This window comes from Fukomys damarensis, unplaced genomic scaffold (genome assembly GCF_012274545.1).
Source record: "Fukomys damarensis isolate Sample0158 unplaced genomic scaffold, DMR_v1.0_HiC HiC_scaffold_19, whole genome shotgun sequence".
Taxonomy (NCBI): domain Eukaryota; kingdom Metazoa; phylum Chordata; class Mammalia; order Rodentia; family Bathyergidae; genus Fukomys; species Fukomys damarensis.
Window position 1 is genome coordinate 2,993,454 of NW_022900931.1, and position 19,591 is coordinate 3,013,044.

Genomic DNA, 19,591 nt, shown 5'->3' on the forward strand with positions numbered 1-19,591 from the left:
CTGAGCTACTGCCATGATTCATTTCCAGGCCCTCTTCAGGGTAGTCCAACCATGCATGAATCCACCACCTACAATCCCAGTACATTTAAAATGGAGTCTGAGCTATGGCCTTTAGTCCAAATAACTTAAGCATCCCATGATTATAGTCAAATGGAATTTAAAAGGCACATTGGTAGCCAGGCATGGTAGTACTAGCCTGTAATCTCAGCATTCCAAGAGGCTAAAGCAAGAGGATTCCAAGTTCAAGCCCTGGACAACTTAAGAGACCCTGTCTCAAAATTTTAAAACTGTTTAAAAAGAGCTGGGGGATACAGCTTAATGTGAAGGCCTTGGATTTAATCCTCAGCACCATCAAAAAAAAAAAAAGTCAACTCATGCTTTTACACATAGCAAATGGGGATGCCAGCCTAATCATTGCATAATTAAAATGACACAAAACACAGTGAGTATCTTCCTATCCACCTGGAGTTTCACATCACAGCTTGAATTGAGGCTGAGCTTCTCTGAGAGCTGGCCCTCCCTCTTCCTTGACCAGGCAGGACCCCTCTCAGTTGGACTAGATCTCAAAACACATGGGTGTTTTATTCCCCTGGGCTTCTATTCACACTCACATTCATCCTTGAGAAGCAGTTTCATGCAGCTTGGTCAAAGACAGGCACCACTCACCCTTCTCCAGCCCTGTCCTATGGCTTCCTTCTTCCTCATGCCCCACAGAGCCCCACAGAAGCCAAAGGAAAGGAAGGGGCATTAAAATGCTTCCTTGGGAAAGTCTCTGACCAACGAGGAGTTTTCCAATTATTTTAGTAACTTATTAGCACCAGATATCTGGAGGTCAGCAAAATGGCTATTTATATATTTCAGTAGAGTAAGAACAAAGATAATCCTTACATCAATCCTTTTATTGAAATATTGTATTAAAATGAACAACATACTTTTAAAGATAATTTAGCCTCTTGTGTAGATCATAAAAAATTAAGAAAAATGCAGTAAGATTTCTAAGACAGGCAAGGTGACTGCTCGGGACCTGCGCCACAGCCCTTGGGATCCACCCAGATGGCCAGCTGGTCTTCAGCCCTGCCTCAGTGCACAGGCTGTACCTCAGCAACACAGGCAGCACCAGACAGAATAGCCTGGCCATCCAGCTTCTCTGGGCCTTCAGCATTAGCCCAGGAGTCAACTCAAAAAGAAAAAGGAATGATAGAAATACTGACTTGTCTCCCTAAAATCCTAGTTTCAAATGATAGTCTTTGGCCTGCCTGGGAAGATAGGATAGTAAGAGAGAAAAGAAAAGAAAGAAGAAAAAGAAGACCTTCCCACAGAGCTAGCACCAAATAGGAAGATGTGGTGGAATCAGCTAATTTGGAGATTAAAATATTCCAGCACGGTAGCCTGTCCTTCACTTTACTGACTTTACCAAAATGATCTGTGGCCCTTCTCTTTCAAATGGATTGCCAAACAGCATTTTATTGGGGATTTCCTCTAAAAGACAACTGGAGGTTCCTGCAACACAATTTATAGGTGCATTGTTTCCATTTATTTTAATTTTATTTACAGCCTTCTGCCTGGAGACCACTGGGCACAGGCAGCTGTAAATCAAAGATCACAGACATAACGCTGCTTTGTTCCTCTGTTGATGCTCAAATATCAGGGAATTGTTTGGCAAGCTCTAATATGAATACTAATTACTTTTTCAATCAGACCATGGGTGTGAACGCCCCCTGGAAAACTGTATAAAACAAAATTTCATCATATACTAGATATGATGTTGAAGCAAAGGACCAGGAACGGCCCCCCTCGTGCAGGATCTAGAAGAGAGGAGGAAGGCACATTCTGTGCACTCCAGGGCCAAAGCCTAACTGCAGCAGTCTCCTTGGCTAAATGACCTTTGGCAAGCATCCTGACCTCTGGAAGCCTCGGCCATGACAACAGAGGCAAAGAAAATTCACTCTGGAGAGCTGCTGTTAATCAGACGAGTGCAGAAGCAGCTCTGGAGACGCGCAGGCCATCAGCATCAGTCCTGCTTCCCTCAGCCATCGGGGTGGGCTCCCTCCCATACACCCTCCACTACAGCAGCTCATGTGCCACAACGCCACAAGCCCAAGGGCCCAAAACTGAATTTCCTGGGCCTGCCTGATCTTTTCCTCCCCGCAGGCCTCTATGAAGAGGCAGTCATTGTCATCTAACCTGCTGCCAGACCCAGCAGCGTGGACTTCCTACTGACCCTGTGACTCCCGTCCACCACAACCTCCAAGTCCTGCTGACCCCACCTCCCTGCCTGTGCCACCCACCACACTCAGCCCTCAGCACTTGCTCACCTGCAGCTGCAGAGCTCACCTTTCCATGACTCCTTCCCTGATGCACCAAAGTGAGCCTTCTAAAAATCATCACCTTGGATTACAGTCTTTCCGACACCGGGGTGGCGGCTCACACCACTGCTCCTGTGACATGCTATACTATAAAAGGATTATGCATTCAGTCTGTAGATGCTGCTAATGGCCAGGCGCCATCAGCAGGCCAGAGGAACTAAGAGGATGTGACATACACTGTGTCCTGGCTCAGCTTTCAGAGTCACCATGAGCCTCTGCCTGCCCCAGCTTCTGCCTCTATAAGGAGAAGAGTCCTGGACACAGACGGCCCAAGTGAGGTGACGCACCAAGCTACCCCAGCCTCAGGCAGTGCACAATGCCACTCTGTCTGGCTGTAACATGAAGCATGAGAGCTCTGAGGGAGGTTGGGGCTCTTGGTCCAATGGTCAGCATCTGGGTAGAGACAGGAAGTCACGTGATGAGCAGGAAGGGCTGTTTCTCAGCTGACAATCAAGGGCCATAAAGGGACCATGCATCCCCTGGCCAGCCCACATGTTCCTGCAGCTGCCTGGCACCCAGAATACTGGTGCCCAGCGCCATGTCCTTCTGGCCATGTCCACCACCTGGGACCCTACTCCCAACCCTGCATTCACACTGCCAGGAGTACAACCCCTCTCCATCCAGCCAGCTGCCTCCTGCTCCTTTCAATGTGCCTAGGCCTGAGCTGACACTAAATCTGCTATTGGTGATTTTTAAAAAGACTTCCTTTGTTTAGAAATTCTGAGGTACTCAGTTCTCATAAAATCATTTCCATAACACTCATTGAGCTTCAAAGCTCTGATATCCAAACAGGAAGAGAGCCAATTTTGGAAAGAGAGGTTAGAGATAACCTCAGGAATCTATTGAGGGGACTGAGCCAGAAGACCTTTTGAAGGCAAAGAATCAGCACTGCCCCACTGCGATGAATAATAGCTATATTATCATTCCCTAACTTGGGCAAACAGGCCATTGTAAATGCTTATTTTATGACTCAGGCCTTCATAAATTATGCAGTAAGATTCTCTTAACTTGGCTCTTCTCGGGCCTTCCAGATGCAGCATTAATTTGGCAGTGATGTTAAGTACATGTATCCTCTGCAGGCCGGTAAGTCCATTAGAAGAGGTTTGTCTTTTGCAGCAGCAAAACCAGGGATGACCTCCACGGGGCACAGGCAAAGAGGAGCTACAACAGCAGCTCTTCACCACAGCCCCACCGGCAGGCCACCAGGGAGGAGGAGCCAAGCGACACAGACTGTGGAGAAAGTCGAGACGTGGATAAGCCCCCTAAATTCCTATGTAAGCTCCAGATCACTGACTCAGAATGTGAGGATGAGCAAGACACGCCCTGAAAGGCAGGGGCTCACAGGCCAGGCTGCAAGAACTATAAAGCAATCGGCCACGGGGCAGCACAAATGATTCTGCCAACAAGGAGAGAAAGGTCTATAATACATAAATTAATGAAATAAAAGTCAGGCAACAGTGGCATCAAGGTGGCAAGGAAGCTGGGGACAGAGAGACAAGACACAGGACAGGACCCCCCCCCAGAGCAGCTCGGCTGTAATCCTGGGACTGGGACCTTAGTGGGTGGACACAGGACCTGGGAGGCTCTGCTTATCCGATCAGTGCCCCCAGTTCCCTGTGTGGGAGGGGTGACAGCACCCACCCCCCAGACACACCAAGTGCTCAGAACAATGCTGGCACACAATCCTCACACCCAGTGTGAGCACTCAAAAGACACATCCATTCAAAGATGAGTCTGCACAGCTACAGTAAAGCTGACAGGCAGGGAGCAGCCAGAAATGAACCAGAGGGCAGATGAAGGCAGAGCGGCACGAGGCCTGAACTCCTATTCCCTGGACTGAGACCACCACAGAGGACCTGATTAGACGCCTCCAGCAGGAGCTCAGACTCAAGGAAGGTGGGCTGGAGGGCCGCAAATGGTCCAGGCCAGAGACAGCAAGGGGCAACCCTGGGAGCAGACTGTAAAATTCAGAGCCACGCAGGTTTTTCACATTGCCGAGAGCAGACGTGCTGTTAGAACTAGAACATGAACAACAGAGAGGATGACGGGCCGATTAAGAGGCTTCTTGCCTTCTTAATATCCTATTCCTTTGCCTTTCTTCCTGGAGAAGTACAAGGCTTCCATTTTTTTAACTTTATCACATTTACATATATTATTAGTCCATGGGGAGAAACCTTGCTGAACAAATGTATCCCATCTCCGTTCATCCTCAAACATAAAAGAAAAATATGACTGGAATCCAGACCATCAACAAGCACCTGTGCTGGGTGTGCAAGGGTGACAGAGCACAGAGAGCCCCCACCCTGGCGTCTAACCTTGTGAGGCCCAGGGAAGCCTCTTGGAGGAGAAAACCCCAAGAATAGTCCACAGGGATCTCTTCTCTGCCAAGAGCACTGAATGGGTGCAGGCCTGCAGCTGTGGGGATGTCCTGGGGGGGCACAAAAGGGGCCACTGGTGCCATCCAGCTTGCACAGAGAACTGCAGAGAAATGTCCCCTTCGGTCCTCAAGATCGCATCTGCCCCACCCCAAAGGTGAGGCAACCCCACCCCACTCGAAGCCTTCACAGCTCCCCAACAGGAAGTGGTGCGGCATCCTGGGGACCCAGGACCTGTACCCAGGCATTCCCACAGAGGGAACTGGTCACGCTCAGAAGCCCAGCCGAAGCACAGACCTCACAAAGGCATTCCCAGAGGGAAAGGTCACACTGGTCACGCTCAGAAGCCCAGCCGAAGCACAGACCTCACAGAAGGTGACACAGGCTTACCATGCCAACAAGAGTCTGCAACGCATTTGGGCAGGTGCCATGTGCCGACCAGGTGTCCTGGTGGAGAAGCCCAGCTCCAGCAGGGGAAGGTCACTGGGACCTGGGTACCCCACTCACCTGAGTGACAGCAGACGTGCGTCAGGAATGTCGCGGGACACAGATTAGAACCACATAGCGCTGCTGAGCAGTGTGACTTATAAATAGATCATGAAGAACATTTTAACATAATTTGCTTTCCAGGCACAAAGAACCATGTCAATCAACTCTACACCCCGACAGAGGAAAGAGTCTCTGTTGACGGCTTTCTGGCAAAGGAAGAAAAACAGATTTTAGTGAGCTAATCTGTCTTTCAAATAAAAAAATGGAGAAAACCGGATTTGTGTTTTCACGTGTTCATTCAACAACTGAGTACTAAACATGAGCCAGGAACTATTCTGGGCGAAGTGGCCTCGAGTTGTGCACTCCAATCAGACAAAAACAGAGTCGCATCCAGAGTCCCCTCTCCATAGCTGCGCAGACCCCTAACTTGGTTTATGCAGCTTCCCTTCTGACCGGAGGGGTCATCCCAAGGATGCATGACAACACGTGGCCTCGGGGAAAACTGCTACCTTTGGTGCTAACTGCGAACCATGAGGGCAGTTTCAGAGCAGCGGCTGGGGCCCAGGAAGCTGCAGCTTCACTTGGAAAACCAGAGGGCAGCCATGCCTCACGGCGATGGGAGCCTGAGACACCTCCACCTCCTCCATGCCGCAGCAGCAACTGCTAGAGGAGTCTGAGTGGCAGAAGCTTCCTAATTTAGAAACGGCCGAACATTTATGTGAGAGGAACTGAAGGAGGGAAGATTCACACATCTGATGATTTAAGGAAGCTCCTTGGAATGGAGACTCCAACTCAGAGATGACTGACTTCATGTTGGAGTGGTCTGGTATTTTTTAATAAATCTACTGAGCACCCAGAAAGCTGAAGAGATCAACCAGGCAGGCAATCATCTGCTGAGTCATTCCTAGGAACCCCACTATGAAAGATGCTTTATTATTGTAATGCTTCAGCTTCCAAACGACGATGATTACCATTTTAATTTTTCAGAACTCAAAATGTATCTGTTTTACAATCAGCAAGCACAATGGGCCAATGCTGCATGTTTCTAGCATTTATCTCACTTAAGCTTCCTAGGACTCTGCAAATGCCAACAAGAGTCTGCAACGCATTTGGGCAGGTGCCATGTGCCGACCAGGTGTCCTGGTGGAGAAGCCCAGCTCCAGCAGAGGAAGGTCACTGGGACCTGGGTACCCCACTCACCTGAGTGACAGCAGACGTGCGTCAGGAATGTCGCGGGACACAGATTAGAACCACATAGCGCTGCTGAGCAGTGTGACTTATAAATAGATCATGAAGAACATTTTAACATAATTTGCTTTCCAGGCACAAAGAACCATGTCAATCAACTCTACACCCCGACAGAGGAAAGAGTCTCTGTTGACGGCTTTCTGGCAAAGGAAGAAAAACAGATTTTAGTGAGCTAATCTGTCTTTCAAATAAAAAAATGGAGAAAACCGGATTTGTGTTTTCACGTGTTCATTCAACAACTGAGTACTAAACATGAGCCAGGAACTATTCTGGGCGAAGTGGCCTCGAGTTGTGCACTCCAATCAGACAAAAACAGAGTCGCATCCAGAGTCCCCTCTCCATAGCTGCGCAGACCCCTAACTTGGTTTATGCAGCTTCCCTTCTGACCGGAGGGGTCATCCCAAGGATGCATGACAACACGTGGCCTCGGGGAAAACTGCTACCTTTGGTGCTAACTGCGAACCATGAGGGCAGTTTCAGAGCAGCGGCTGGGGCCCAGGAAGCTGCAGCTTCACTTGGAAAACCAGAGGGCAGCCATGCCTCACGGCGATGGGAGCCTGAGACACCTCCACCTCCTCCATGCCGCAGCAGCAACTGCTAGAGGAGTCTGAGTGGCAGAAGCTTCCTAATTTAGAAACGGCCGAACATTTATGTGAGAGGAACTGAAGGAGGGAAGATTCACACATCTGATGATTTAAGGAAGCTCCTTGGAATGGAGACTCCAACTCAGAGATGACTGACTTCATGTTGGAGTGGTCTGGTATTTTTTAATAAATCTACTGAGCACCCAGAAAGCTGAAGAGATCAACCAGGCAGGCAATCATCTGCTGAGTCATTCCTAGGAACCCCACTATGAAAGATGCTTTATTATTGTAATGCTTCAGCTTTCAAACGACGATGATTACCATTTTAATTTTTCAGAACTCAAAATGTATCTGTTTTACAATCAGCAAGCACAATGGGCCAATGCTGCATGTTTCTAGCATTTATCTCACTTAAGCTTCCTAGGACTCTGCAAGGTGTGTGCCATCAACCCCATGCAAAGGACAAAGCCTACGAAGGCCACAGCACCAGGTTGGCAGAGCAGGACTCAGGCCAGAAGGGCAGCTAAGCGGAAGTGTGAATTAACCCAAGCACTTACGCAAATGTTGGCTTCCAGGTGCTGCTTTTTAAGAGAAGTGGCATAAGCTAAGGGCACATTTGGGGCTTCTGGAATGCTTTACAAAAGTACAGACCCAGTGTCCAAAAAACAGAAAAAGCATGCTATGGCTTGGATCTAGATATCCCCTCAAAGCCTCATGTGCTCCCAGGTGGGGCTTTTCAGAGGCGGCTGGAACCAGGGTATATGTAGATTATGAGTGTGATGCTCGGATTAAGGGTGTATGGTGCTAAATTCATCCACTGACTGGATTAGCACAGTTATGATGGCACAGCCCAAAAGGGGAGTAGTCTGGATGGCATATAAAGGAGAGGAACAACAGGCTCGCGGCTCCAGGCCATGCCATGCACTGTTTCTCCTCTGTGATGCCTCTCTGCCATGCCACTCTACCATGGACTGAAACCTCTACAGACTACAAACTAAAATAAACCCTTCCTCCTTTTAAACTTGTAGGTGTCAGGTATTATGTCCCAGCAACAAGAAAAGTAACTAAGCATGAGGAGATCAAGCTGCTCACAGGAAGTCTTAGCTTCCATTTCAGTGGCATTACTGTTGTGCTTCCTGGAGCAGGCCTTCCTGTCTCTGGACTGATTTCTAAGCCAGCAGAGTATAAGGTCTTGGGAACAGGAAGCAAACGTTTTGCTACTGTATCATTACAGGTGATGGTCAGTGGTACTGACTGGGACTCAGGGCGTGGCGAAGCTGGCTGGGGAAGTAGGCGGGACCTATCACTTACAAGATCCCAGGACATGTGAACAGAATAGGTCCCAAAGCCCTGCACGTGGACTTCCCATGAGAACAAAGCAGGTTTCCACTAGGATGGCCTGATCCTGGCATCAGCCTGAGGTGTGGGATTCCAACACCGCTTCTCAGGACCTGTATGTAGAAGTTCTTGCAGGTTTCCTAGAGATTTGGACAACAGAAAGGGGCACAAATGCCAAGAAGAGCTTGCTATCATGTCCTTCCATGAGACAGCCCACCCTGCTTTCTCCAGGGTGTTCTTTATCGTGCTTTTTTTTTCCTCTTTTACTCGATCCAAGCTCACTCTGCAGAGCCAGCTTCTCCCTCACACTTCACTTTCACTTTTTCAAATTAACTTTGCCATTGCTTTTTGCTCGTTTTCATTCAATTCTTTGTTTGCAACAAAAATAACCTTGAATCTAATTCCAGAAGTGAGCACTCAGATTCCAATAACATTTATTTGGTGAGCCACTTTGAGAACAAGCTACCCAGTAACGTTTTGGCTTCACCATCCAGAAGAATCAGGAGCCGGTAGAATCCAGTAACAATACCAACCCCATCCCCACCCCACCCCATGGTGTTGGCCTCCCCTACTATACCTGAGGAAACGAACCTTGTGTTGACCGAGCATGCAAATGCTGACACTCCTCAGGACCCACCCTTGCCACCCACTTCTGCCTCTAAGCCTATAACCAGGCTCAAATCGCAGACGGCTCCTAAGGGTGAGGTACACAGTGTGACCCAGGAGGAGCTCCACTGTTCTCCCAGAAAACTTGAGTTTTCTAACTCTTATAAGCAGAGGGTCAATGGGCAAGTATGAGAATGTATTTTATGGGTGTGGGATAATGGTAGCAAAAACACACACCTAGATCAGGCTGAGTTTGTCAACATGGGCCCATTAAGCAGAGATTCTGAACTGAATGTTGGGGCTTGTGGAGTAAGAAGAAAGGCGTTAATAGTCAACTTGGCTGGTTGGGAGAAGTATGGATCAAAGGACAGCCCACTGTGAATGAGTTAGAGATGCCTGATACTCTGTGGTTTACTGTGGACAAGGGGATTCACAGGCTCAGGGAAAGGGTAATGATGGAGTGGACTTGTCATGTCAGACCGAATCATCCACACTGGATGAGCTAGAAAATGTACCCTTCACTAACACCTTGAAAGACAGATTCGTGAGGGGAGCACTGGCATCCCTGAAGGGCCCTGTCATGGCTCTTCCTCTGCATGCTAGACCTTACAGTGAGGACTGCAGTTACTTACTTGGGAAACTTAAGGGCAGGGATTTGACTGGATCCCAGTGCAGCAGAGGCCAAGTGGCAGCACTTAATCGCCAAAGGCAAGGTGCATGCACTTACCTTAAGAGACAGCAGAAGCAGAACGATGATCAGGACAGTCTGACACGTGTGAATAAACGGTGTTGGCTGATTAACCATGGTGTCCAGAAAAGTAAAAGATAGGGCTACAAAGTTTTTACTAGGCTTATCTAATAAAAAATTTTTAAGAACAAATAAACAGAAACCTACTTCAAATTGCAGTAACAAGGAATCATGGCCCCTCGACCAGTTTCCAGATTTGAGCCAATTTACGGACTCAGAACCCCTCCAATGAAGGGAGAGCTGGGTTGCCTTGAGGAAGGACCTGGTGCACCACCAAACATTTATAAGGTCCAGTCCTTCCCCAAGGGGGCCTAGGGCCTTGCCCAAGTGACTGTACACTGGTTCCAAAGCTGATTCCAGGGGATCCAAAACATCACTGCTGCCCTCCTGTAAGAGTACGGGCCTATGGAGGTCAGGTGATCAAGAAAGTTTTAGCACAGGTCTAACTCAAAGTGAGTTCACCCTGAATTCATCCTGTAGTCATTTCCCCTGTTCCAGAATGCATAATTGGGATTTATATACTTAGCACTTGGCAGAATCCTCACAGTGGTTCTTTAACCTGTACAGTGAAGGCTATTATGGTTGGAAAGGCCAAATGGAAGCCATTGGAGTTGCCTTTGCCTTGTAAAATGGTAAACCAAAAACAACATCACATCCTGGCAGAAATTTAGTGCTACTATCACAGACTTGAAGGATGCAGGGGTGGTAGTCCCCATCACGTCTCCATTTAACTCCCTCATTTGGCCTGTGCGAAGGTAGATGGGTCTTGGGGAAATACGGTAGACTACTGCATACTGAATCAAGTGGTGACTGACTGCAAATGCTACACTGGACGTGGTTTCCTTGCTTGAGTGATTAACATATTTCCTGGGTCTTGGTATGCAGCTACTGATTTGGCAAATGTCTTCTGCATACTCATCCAAAAGACCCATCAGAAATTATTTGCTTTTAGCTGGCAAGGCCAGCAATACATCTTCACCATCCTACTGCAGGGTTATGTTAACTCTCCAGTGCTGTATCACAACTTAGTTCATAGGGATCTCGATTGCCTTTCTCTCCCACAAGGTAACACAGTGATGCGTTACACTGACGATATTATGCTGACTGGACCAAGTGAGCAGGTCCAGCATTTGAGAGCCAGAAAATGGGAAATAAATCCAACTAAAATTCAAGGTTCTACCTGAGTGAAATTGCTAAGGGTCCAGTGGCGTGGGGCATGTAGCAATATCCATTCTAAGGTAAAAGACAAGTTGTTGCATCTGACTCCCCCTACAACCAAAAAAGAGGTACAACATCTAGTGGGCCTATTTGCATTGTGGAGGCAACACATTCCTCACTTAGGTATTTTACTCCGGCCCATTTACCGAGTGACTTGGAAAGCTGCTAGTTTTGAGTGGTTGAGGCCCAGAACAAGAAAAGATTCTATAACAGGTCCAGGCTGCTGTGCGGGCTGGTCTGCCACTGAGACCATATGTTTCAGCAGATCCAACGGTCCCTGAAGTGTCAGTGGCAGGTAGAGATGCTGTTCAGAGTCTCTCACAGGCCCCCAGAGGTGAATCACAGTGGAGGCCTTTAGGATTTTGGAGCAAAGCTCTGCCCTCATCTGCAGACAACTGTTCTCCCTTTGAAAAACAGCCCCTGGCCTACTACAAGGCCTTAGTGGAAACCGAATGCTTGACCCTGGAACACCAAGTTACCATGCAACCTGAGTTGCCCATGATGAGCTGGGTATTATTATCAGATCCACTGAGTCATAAGGTTGGGTGTACACAGTAATAGTCCATCATTAAATGAAAATGGTAACATGTGACTGAGCCTGAGCGAATCCAGAGGGTAAGTTATATGAAGAAGTTTCCCGGAAGCCCATGGCTCCTTTGCCTGCTATACTGCCTTCTGTTTCCCAGCATGCACCTATGGCCTCATGGAGTGTACTGTATGATCAGCTGTCAAAGAAGAGAAGGCAAGGGTCTGGTTTATGGATGGTTATGCAGGTTATGCAGGCACCACCCACACACATTACAGCCCTTTTCCAGGACATCCTTAAAGTGAAGGGAAATCTTCACAGTGGACAGAACTTCAGGCACCCAGAACTATGTTTTGCCTGAAGGAAAAGTGGCCAGATGTGTGACTATACACTGCCCTGTGGGCTGCAGTGAATGGTCTGGCCAGGTGGTCAGGAACTTGGAAAGGATATGACAGATATTTGGAGAAGAGGTATGTGAACAGACCTATCCATGTTGGCAAAGAATGTAAAAATATTTGTTTCCCATGTAAACGCTCACCAAAAAATGACCTCAGCAGAAGAGGACTTTTAACGATCAAGTGGATAGGATGACACATTCTGTAGACAGAGGTCAACCTCTTTCTTCAGCTGCCTAAGTCACTGTCCAATGGGCTTAGGAACAGAGTGGTCACGGTGGCAGGGATAGAGGTTATGGATGGGCTCAGCAACATGAATTTCCCACTCACTACAGCTGATCTGACAACAGCCTCTGTTTAATCCCCAATACTGTCAGCACCAGAGGCCAACTCTGAGTCCTCAATATGGCACCATTTACCAGAGCGATCCACCTACAACCTCGTGGCAGGTTGATTATATTGTTTAGACCACTTCCACGATAGTGTTTTGTCCTAACTGGCATAGACACTTATTCTAGATATGGATTTGCCTTCCCTCACATAATCCTTCTGGCAAAACTACCATCTCTGGGGCCGGGGATTTAGCTCTATGGTTCTATCAGCTGCCTCGCAAGTACAAGTCCCGAGGTTGATCCCCAGTACCAAAAAAAAAAAAACCTACCTACCATCTCTGGTCTTACAGAATGCCTTATCCATCACCAAGGAATTCCCACACAGCACTGCCTCTGACTAAGGGACACATTTTATGGCCACAGAAGTGAGATAACAGGTTCATGCACATGGAATTCACTAGTCTTACCATGTTCCTCAGCATCCAGAAGCAGCTAGATTGACAGAAAGGTAGAATGGTCTTTTGAAGACATAGTTATAGTGCCAGGAAGGGGAAATAATGTGCAGGGCTGGGGCAAGGTTCTTTGAATCAACATCCACTATATGGTGCTATGTCTCCCACAGCTAAGATTCACAAGTCCAGGAATCAAGGGGTAGAAGTGGGAATGGGTACCACTGACCATTACCTCTAGAGATTCACTAGCAAAATGTTTGCTTCCTATTCCCATGAACTTATGCTCTGCTGGCTTAGACATCTTGGTTCCAGAGGCAGAAGGCCTGCTCCAGGAAGCACAACAATACAACTGAACTGGAAGCTAAGACTTCCTCTTGGTCATTTTGGTCCCTTCATGCCTCTTAGTGAACAAGCTAAAAAGGGAGTTACAGCGTTGGCAGGGGTGACTGACCCAGACCATCAAGGAGAAACTGGACTATCACCCCACAGCAGGGGAGAGAAAGAATATACTTGGAAGTATAGGAGACGCCTTAGTGCGCCTCCTAGTGTTACCATGCCCTTTATTAAGGTTCATGAGAAACTACAACAATCCAATCCAGGCAAAACGACAAACGGTCCAGAACCTTCATAAGTGAAGAAGGTAGGAGTCACCCTACCAGGGAAAGAATCAAGACCTACTGAGGTGCTTGCTGAAGAGTCTGTGATGCTGAGATTGATTCATAATGCAATGCTAGGACCAAGGGCACTAGGATTAAGGATGTGAGCGCTACCTGCCCTAAGTGTCCTGATAAGATGTAAGGGACAGAAAGAGCTGTGGTCATCCCTTGCTTGCTTTGCTACCTTCTGCCTGCCAAGAACTGATTCTCTGCTGCAAGGCTTGTCTGCCATGCTACCCTGCCTAGGAACCAGCTGACTACGGACTGAAACTTCTACGAACTGTGAGCCAAATAAACCTTTCCCCCTTTAACTCTGAGTGCTGGGTGTTTTGTCTTAGCAATGAAAAAAAAGTAACTAACACACCTGTAAATTCTTATATATTTGCATATCTTGCATTAAATCTGTTTTTCTAGGCAGCACTGATTGACACAAAGTAAACACAACAATAAAAGGTCTACGGCCTCATCTTCAAAGCAATGTAAAGTGGAGAAACACCAGAATGGGAGCTAAGGAGCTCAGTGCAGGTCCTCTTTACAGATGTAACAAGTGAGAAGTCACCCTTTCCCTGAAGTCACGTGGTATGGAACAGGAGGCCACTGTAGCCCACCTGCCCAGGGTTCAAATCCTCATTATGCCCCTGGTTGCTGTGACCTTGGACAACTCTGAGTCTCGTGTTCTTGTCTGTAAAATGGGCATAACACTTACCTCCAGTGATTGCTGTGTGAAATAAGTGCAAAGTGCTAGGAGCCATGCAGACACGGGCCTGCCCTCAGACCTCCCACCACCCAGGCATCGCCCTACAGAGAGCTCCCTACGTGTCCAGGTACACAGGCCTTACCTGCATCGTGTCCACCTTCAACACAACCAGGACTGGGCTCTGCACAAGAAAACCCTCTTACAGATGCATGGGAACAGGACAAATGGCACAATACACGATACACCATAAACGAGCCAGAAAACCAAGAGCAGAAACACAGATGGCCCACGATATGTGAAGAAAACATTGGATCAAGTCTTTTAACAATAGGCCCATCTTTCAAAGCAATAATTTCACAAATAGTAATTATCCCAAGAAAATAACTGGGAAGTTTAAAGCAGTGTCTAGTGGGGAAAATTGAGAAACAGCAAATGTGTAACAAAAGGGGGGTCACATACACGGAGGTGCCCTGGTGACAAGCTCTCTCGTCATGAAACACTGGCTCGCAGGACGCTCAGTCACAGGCAGAACACAGATTACTGCCAAGTGAGAAGAGAACACTAAAGTGTCTCAGAACCTAGATGAACTCCTGCTTGAAAAATATTTTTTCATACTATGAATTTAATGTGAAGGCAATCTTATTTAAAACAATTCACTGTAGTCTTTTTGGAAAGGGAGTTAACATAATTGAGAAAACAAAGCTCTCTAATATCTATGTGACTCCCCATACCCACGGCACGGGACAGGGAAGGATTCTCCGTCCAAAACCGCCGTGCTGCTCCGGTGCCCCTGGCTTCTCAGGGTGAGGCAGGAGCTTGGCGGGGACAAACCTGCTCTGTGTGATTCCAGAAGAGGAGCAGGGCTCCCAGGACGCCTGCCGTGGCAACTGTCGTGAGGAGCAGGCCCACAGAGCACAAGATGCTTGGGGGGAGTTCCTGGGAGCAAAGGGGATTTTTTTTTTTTTAATGTGAAAGTTCAATAGTCAACTTCAAGCTACTCTGTGATTATTAGGTTGTAACCCCTGGAGCCTCAAAACTGCAATCAGGCCAACCGCACACACACAGGCCTTGTCTTAAGGAATGCCCAATTTCTGTAGCACAAAAATGTAGGGACCCAGAGGTCGGCGCGAGGGAAAAGGGGCAATAAGCAGGAGCCACCGTGCCACGCCAGGCCCCACCCCGCACCCTAGTGTTCTTCTCCCCAGCTCCTCCCACCTCTCTTGGCTTCCTGGCTGCCACAGGGTGAGCACTTTTTCCTTCACCAGGCCTCTCTGTCACCCACTTCTGCCTGGGCCCAGCTGACTTCGCCCTGAAACCTCCAAAAACTGTGAACCCAAATAAACCTTCCCTCCTTGAAGTTGTGGGCGTTGGGTATCGTATCAGAAATCCAAGCTGCTTCGCTGCCACAGGGCCTCACCAGCTTAGGCCTGGGCTCTCACCGAAGTGCACGGGAGCCACGGTGCCCTGTAAGGGCACACACCCCTCCACAGCACTCTTGCCCTCAAACCCCAGCCCAGCAGCCAGTCTCCGGGTACAGTGGCCTCCTTCCTCCAACTTCCACCCTCCCCCCAAGGTCCAGCACCAGCCCCTCCCTCCCCTCGCCACCCTCTCCACGGCCCATCTGGAATCCGGCTATGTTTGCCAGTCACTTCTCAGCATGGAAGATCCCCCGGGGCAGGGGCTATGACCAATAAGTACATGTTTACATCCTCAGCATCCCGCACCAGGCAGGTGCTTAAGAAATGTCTTCCAAATAAACGCACGGAGAAGTCAATGAGCAAATGGCTGAATTAATTGGCAAAAGAGTGAATTAATTAATTAGAATAAGAAATGGCTGCAATCTTGTTAAAACTGCCCAGCAACCTTTGAGGAATCCCAAGAAAGTTTTGTGCGGAGACACCATGGCAGACACCACACAGGGAAGGCAGGACCACAGGCTCGAAGGGAGACGTGTTGGAGGGCCCAAATAAATCGCGGTGTACCCGCAGGCACATAATTCCAACACAATGTTCTGGAGAAAAGTGAAGGGCAAAGCGTGACCCGCCACAGCTATACAACTGCACAGGACCCACAGGGAGCCGCAGGGCCAGGCGAGACAGCACAAGCACACAGGCGGCCAAGGGCATGCCTCCACTTAACACCTGGTCTTACCCCGTCCAGGGGAGCATGTCTGGAAAACAGAAGGTGTCTGAGGAGTTAAGCTGTAGGGGGCACCCACAGATGAAGACTAGCCTGCAGAAGGCACAATCAAAATGCCCAAATTCACAGCAGGGCGGCTTGAGAAATGTTTCATCCAGGATCAAATCCAAGAGCACTGTATTTTAAAACTTACTGCAAAACCACAAATAGTGATGTTTTCCAAGAAAATCAGTGCCATGGGAAAGGACATGATTTATCAGTAAAAACTGACAGACATAGGTAGACAAGCTGCTTGACCTTAAGCCCATCTATGAAGGGAAGCACAGTCAAGGCCCCCTAAGGACACAAGAGAGCTCTCTCAGCTTCACAGCCACCAAGCAGTGGCTCTCAGTGTCCTCCAGCTTCCTCCTGACCCTGGTCTGGAAGCAAAGGAGAGCAGCAGGGAAGCCTGCACCCAGAGGCCTGGACACACAGAAGTTACAGCCCTGGAATCGTGATATCCCCCATGCATAACCTTGGGCACATTTTAAGCCCTCTGATCCTCAGTTTCCCATCTGCCAGGCAAGGATAGTAATAGTGCCTACCTCACAGGGGTGTCCTGAGAAGTGATGGGAAATTGCACATAAAATGACACCACACTCCACACACAATAAACTAGAACAAATGTTATATGCCTTTTGTTTTCCCTTGCAGTGGCTGGAATTGAAGCCCAGACCTGGCTAATGCTAGGCAAGTGGTATAACACTGACCTACAGCTAAAGCCATCAGGTAGGTTTTATTTTGACACAAGGTCTCACTGAGTTGCCCAGGCTGGCCTCAAACTTGCAATACTCCGGCCTCAGCCTCCTAAGCAGCTAAGATTAAAGGAGCGCACCACTGTGGCCCAACTACATGCTTTATTATCATCATTACTCTCAGTATTTGTTAAATTTTAAGCATTGAATATTTGTAACTTTATATTAAGAATAGAAAAGGGGATAGGCACAGTGGCACATGTCTGTATTCCCGGAACTCAAAGACTGAAGTAGGAGGATTGCTAGAGCCCTAATCCAAAATTATGAGCAAAGTGAACAAAGGTGAACAACTTGAAATCTTCTATAAGACAAGGCTGTGCTCGGGCTGCACCAGCACTTAAAGAAGGGAACAGAGTAACCCCAAGTGCCCCAAGGCTACAGACGCATAAACCAACGTGGCTCCAAAAGAAGCACAGGGCCCAGGCCCAGGACCCTTCCTGTCTCCCAACAGAGGCAGACACCCATGCCAGGCTACCCCGGTACTCCCTGCGCCCTCTGATCTCGCTCCTTGCCTGTGAGCTGCACCCTCTGTAGCACCGCCCAGCCTCCCGTCAAGGTCAAGGCAGCATCTCAACCCCAATCAGGGCAGGAGCTCACCCGGGCTCCAGGTGGATATCACCCAGGTCACAGAGGCAGCTTAATCAGGTCCAGGTGGCCATCCTAGCACCAGGACACACCCCAGCCAAGTCCCCCATGGAACACCTCATGGCCCTCCTCTTTCCGGGAACCTCATGCCCCCATGTGAGTGCTGTCAGCCTGCCCAGTGCTGCTGCGTGATGGCCACACACCTGCCTCCCAGGGACCTGTCCCCATCTCATCAGTGCTGCTCTGCACCCCTGTGTGACCAGTGAAACACCAGGGGCAAGCTCCACCACTCACTGAAGCATCTTTCTCCTGTCCCAAGGAGCTAGAGGAGTCAAGAAAAGTTAAAATGAAAACAAGGTTTCTTTATCTCAAAAAAAAAGTCAGCCGTGTTAGCCGAACTAAAATAAAGTTAAAATCTCACCGAAAATAACTGCAAATGAAATGCTGCATACTAACAATCAAAAAATGACTTTGCTAACTTGGTGTCGTACTTTAGTATTTGGCTTAAGTAATGGAAACAGAGTTTTCAAGTTCAGAAGGCTCAAACCTAGAAGTTTGAATGACTTCACACAGAACTGGCACACCCAAGGAAATTCATGTCTTACTAATACAATGGACACTTTAGGAAGGAGATAACCATGAATAAAGGGAAGAAAAGAGTGTGCTTTGGTGCCACAATGGACTCATCTACGTCGTTACAGGAAAGGTACAGGTGAGCAAAACCAGTGCTCTACACCCAGAAAGGACACAGGGGCAGCGGGGAGACACGTGGGGCAGCCCAATGGGCAGGGCTGGCCAGTGAGTCAGCAGGCGGACAGCCTGTCCATAGTGGGGACGAGCGCACACCAGCACGATAAACTGCAAGTGGAAAGGGCCCAGAGACACGGGGAACGGCAGGGAGAGGCCCGAAGTGAGGTGAGGTAGGCGCTAAGACTGAATCCTAACAGGAAATTCCTGGTTTACAAGGATTAAGAAAGATCTTTCAGTACACAGAATGGCAGATCCTAAGTCTGACAAGCACTATCAGAAGACAAAGCTAGTGAAGTCATCCCCAGGTCTGAGCTACTGGCTGCACCTTAACTAAGATCCTTTTTATTAAACACAGTGAGCCTCCTGCCAATTCCCTAGAAACCATTTCTGAATGGCCTCCGAGCCGTGCTGGCCACTGGACAGGCAGCAAGCAGGTGGCTCTGAGCAGAGGTGGGGGCGCCTGACTGATCAGGAAGAGGGGCTGAGGTGGCTTCAGCACCCAGCGTCCCCCAAGTAGCGAGCGATGTGAGCCACAGGGCCTGCACATTCCAAATGCTGGCCTCCCGTTCAGCCGCTTGTGATCCTCATGATTCATGAACAATTCCCATGTCTATTCACCACCACAAGCCAGCTCCAAACAGCCTCATTAGATGTGAGCCTGCTGTGACCACAGGGTGTGCGGAGAAGAAAGGGATGGTGCCAGGGAGAGAGCGGGCAGGAGGAGGCAGCGGCGGGGAGCCCAGGCTTCCACCAGACCCCAAAATGGCACAGGGAGTTCCAAGCAGCTACAGTTCAAGAGCACAGCTAATTCACTGCAGCTGAATTTCAAAGTGTCACCCACACGTTGTCACTTCCAGCCCTGCAGCAGGATTATCACAAAGGAACAGAGGCCTGATTAACCTTCCCCAAGCACACTTCTGATCATCCCACTCCCCTGCCCAAACCCTCATGGCTCCCAACTACTATATAACAAAGCCCAGTGTCAAAGACTTTTCGGGCCCTGGCTACCATCTGTGCCAATTCCTTGCTTTTACAGACAACAAAACTGAGGCAAAAGATTACAAGATGGCCTGAGGCTGGCAGAGGCAGAACTGAACCAGGACCTCGCACCTCCTCGCCACCCGCCAGGCTTTTCTCACAACACCACAGCTGTTGCAACCCAAAGCTTGGCCTGGCAGCCAGCCCTCCCAAGACATCACCTGTCAGTAGCTGCCACCACCTCCTCAACAGAGCCATCACTCCTGCAAGACAGGAGACGAAGACCAGTGCGTTCCAACCCACCCTGAGCAGTCC

The 19,591-nt window shown here is 48.7% G+C and overlaps 1 protein-coding gene across 3 annotated transcripts in view; it reads right to left on the reverse strand.

Moving 5' to 3' along the window:
• The window catches only part of Tbc1d22a (TBC1 domain family member 22A), a 323,373-nt gene that overhangs the window by 265,095 nt on the left and 38,687 nt on the right, over window positions 1-19,591 (reverse strand). The window lies entirely within an intron of this gene.